Source organism: Brassica oleracea, unplaced genomic scaffold (assembly GCF_000695525.1).
Source record: "Brassica oleracea var. oleracea cultivar TO1000 unplaced genomic scaffold, BOL UnpScaffold00975, whole genome shotgun sequence".
Taxonomy (NCBI): domain Eukaryota; kingdom Viridiplantae; phylum Streptophyta; class Magnoliopsida; order Brassicales; family Brassicaceae; genus Brassica; species Brassica oleracea.
In genome coordinates, this window is record NW_013617563.1 from 30314 (window position 1) to 33935 (window position 3622).

The 3622-nt window shown below is 33.0% G+C and overlaps 1 long non-coding RNA gene across 2 annotated transcripts; it reads right to left on the reverse strand.

Annotated features, from left to right (window-relative positions):
• LOC106320605 lies at positions 1–2816 on the reverse strand. 2 transcript variants are annotated; one of them, XR_001265874.1, is made up of 6 exons: positions 2730–2816; positions 2569–2624; positions 2222–2443; positions 1878–2135; positions 1301–1525; positions 1–571 (listed from the first exon to the last, which is right to left on the reverse strand). It is a non-coding gene; the product is annotated as an uncharacterized LOC106320605 (long non-coding RNA). The 2 variants fall into 2 exon arrangements; XR_001265873.1 differs by having other exon boundaries at positions 2222–2624.
• Positions 2817–3622: the final 806 nt, after the last annotated feature.

Here is a 3622-nt window from a genome sequence, read left to right on the forward strand (position 1 = left end):
TATAAATAGCTGAGTTAAGTTGTTGTTCGTAGAAGAAAAAAAATACAACAATAATGAAGATCACTTTCTTCTTTACTCATCAAAATCACACGACTAACTTTTACTCTCTCCTTTATTATTATTCTATTTTCTCTATAAATACAAGTATATACATAACCATTTATATTCTTTTCATTGATTTTTATTCGGTAGAGATCTATCTTTATTATTCTTCAATTACCAAACAGAACTTTTGTTTTTGCTTTGACCAATCTTCCACTGCAACTTTATTTTTCACCATCTCAGTCGGTTCAAGTATCTTCTCTTCGGGTTTCTTAGCCAAAAAAAAACTATTGTTCCATTCCTTTTTTTTTTTTGCTACGATCCATTCCTTTTTCAGCATGTGCTTAATGGCAGAAAGGCATCAGATTCTCACTGTCTTACAAGCCTCCAGAAGCTCTACTGAGTAGAAGGACTTTATCAGCAGGGATCGATATGAATAGGTTCTTCACACCTTTTGGAAAGATTCTTCCAGTAATAAAAATGAATCCAAACCGGGCATCTTTATTCCTAACTAAGGATTTAAGTAGGCCTGCAAGGAAAAACGAAGCAGGTGAAATCCATGGAATTTCCTAAGAACAATTCAACAGCTTGTTGCTAAAGCCTATAAGCCAAATCCGGTGACAGTGATATCGTTGGACTTTCAAAGCCACTGTCACAGTAAGCCCTTATATATTAGGCATTCAGATGGGCAGAGAAACCGATAACACTCCGCCAAACCCTACTCTTTTCTTACTACTGCAATATATACTATTGCAGAGAACTGAAAGCCTTTAAACTCTGTGGTTAACACTGTTGCCATAAAATTAACAGGTCTTGGGCTCCTGAAAAACATAGCATTAAAGTATTGCATCCAGAAGTTTCAAGCATAACTTTTACCAAAATCAAAACGAAAGGAATAGATAACTTGGTTAATCCCATCACAAGCTGCTTAGGAACAAACCTTTCCCAAAAATCATGTACACACATATGAGGGACAAAAGAAAAGAAAGACATATAACTAAATCTTTCTAACTTCTGACTCTGAGTTCCACCAGGCCGGTAAGGTTATCCCGGGGAAGGTGAAGATTTTGAAAAGCCAAGTAATTTAGGCTAGAAGTAATAACCATAATAATTCATGCTCGTATCTAAAAGAAGAACAAAACCAGAGAGTACAAGGAAAAGTAAATTAAATAAGTAACTACTATAACATCATCGTCAGGCACATAAAACTGAAAAATCAGAGGAAGAAGATCAAGCAATACTGTTAAGAATGGCTAACCTTTTTAACCCCACATGGTCGGTAGGGTTGCCCTCAAAAGGTGGAGTGTTTTGAAAATCCGAAGAAGCAAAAACTTGCAATACGCAGTTCGAATGTAAAGGACATAGAAAGTAATAAAACTTAAGAAACTGAGCTAGCCATAAGGAGGTTTACGGCTCAAACCGCCAGAGATGTAAAGCTAGGCTTTATCTACCCTTTGAATTCCACCTGTTCCAAAAGATTGTCCTGCATAGATTGAATGGTCTGAGATGATGGTGGTTGAATTGGTGAATCGTTACAAGCAAATCCCCAATTCTAAAGGTGAGAATTTTAAGGAAAAGAAGCAAAACAAAGCAACCAGCATCTCCTCCTACAGAATAAGCACATGAGCTTCAAAATCTGAAGCTAGGAGCTGCTTCAAAATCTTAAACACAAGGAAGGCTTAGTTGTACAATGACGTGGAGAAACAAAATGTTGTTATTGGTTTTTACAGTTTTGATTATAAACCAGGAGTGTGTCTTTTATATATATGCAACCAACATGGACGACACATTCAGTACGAGTTAGATAGTCTTCTATAGTTTAGTATCCTACTAACCTCTGTTCCCTGCATTTCATGACCGTTATAGTATCTTCTTGCTTTGTTCCATTGTGCAATCCACAAATATTGAAGATGCCCCATTGCAGCGAGATCAGTTTGTTTACATACATGGAACAAAACAGATCCCCAATTTAGTAAGTAATATAAAAGAAGGTCAGTAAATAGCTTCAATTTCACTAACCAGTGGATTAATCTGTTTAGCATCAAGACTGTTTTTGATCCGTGGTATCTCTCTCATGCAAGCTTTTTACACTTCTGCAGTGACACCAGAAAAGCCCGGAAAACAAACAGGAAGATGTCACTAAAGTCGTACACAAGCGGACTTCTCAATGAAGTTTTACCTGAAGAAGCAGGCATTGATGGTTTGAAGGGAATCTCAACAGCCCTGTTCGTTAGTTGATCGCAGCAATTGACATGAGCGGCTGGAAATTGTTCATCATTTTTTGCTTAACTTGCCGCCAGTGTTAAAACAGAGAACGCAGCGTCAATTATTCTGACGGAATCCGGTGGTATTTGTGTCGCCAAATTAAATAGCGTCAGTGTTCCTCCTTTCTCTCTCTTGGCTGCGACATGAAAACAAGGATTTCTTCCATTTTTCTTCTTTCTTTCCGTTTAAGTTTTTCTTTTTTGCTTTGTAAAATCTGTCGCTAGACGCTACCGCCGCGATCTAACAACGAACAGGGCTAACCTCTTTGGGATGAAGTATCCGAGCAGGTTGAGAATTATAACAATGCGTGAAAATGCCTGCAACGTTAAAAAAGATATACAGTGCTTCATCTGTCTTGCTTTATTGTGAAATAATAATCTTTGGGTGAACATGAAACTGAAGGATTGAGTTTGATAGTTTACCAATCTCAAATAGAAAGCCTAAATTATTATTTTTGGAAGCCATTGGAATTTTCTCCGTAAATGGCCGATGAACATCGAAGAAGAAAGAGTCAACTATAAAATACAAAAGGCTTACTTTTTTTATGTTCACTAGGAGTTAAACCGCGCTACGCACGGAGCTATTTTGATTTTTAAATATTAACTATATAGTTATTCATTTAGACGTTGTATTCTGAACAACAACAAAATTCTAAATTGTATGTTTGTGTAAATAGTAATTTTTTAGAAAAAAAACATAAAACTATACATTTTTCATATAGATGTTTCATATAGTTTTTCATTTTTATATTATATATTTACTTATTATTTAAATTTTCTTAATTTGTAGGAAAACTCTTTCAAATAGTCGTTTTTAAGTTTTTGTCACAAAATAGTCATCAATAAGGAAATGACCAAAATAACCCATTTTATTTTGAAAATTTTAATATTTCTTTTTTATTTTTCAAACTTTGAAATCATATCCACAAAACTCCACCCCATAACCCTAAACCCTAAGTCTAGTTTATTTAACCTTATAGCATAAATTTATTTTAACTCTTTAATAGATGTTTAATTCAGATAAATGTTTAATTTAGTTTTTCTATTTTTTATATTGTATATTTACTTATTGTTTATATTCTCTTATTTCGTATAGTTATTTATTATAAATTTCTTGCTTTTATATCAATCATAATATTACGATATATATTTAATATAATATTTTATTTCTTATATACTATATTTACTTATTATTTATATTTACTTATTATAGTATATAACATTTCTATATGATTAATATTACTAACAATAATATTAAAATAATTCATAATATTAAATTATAAATCTATTATAATATTAGAATAAAAATAAAATAT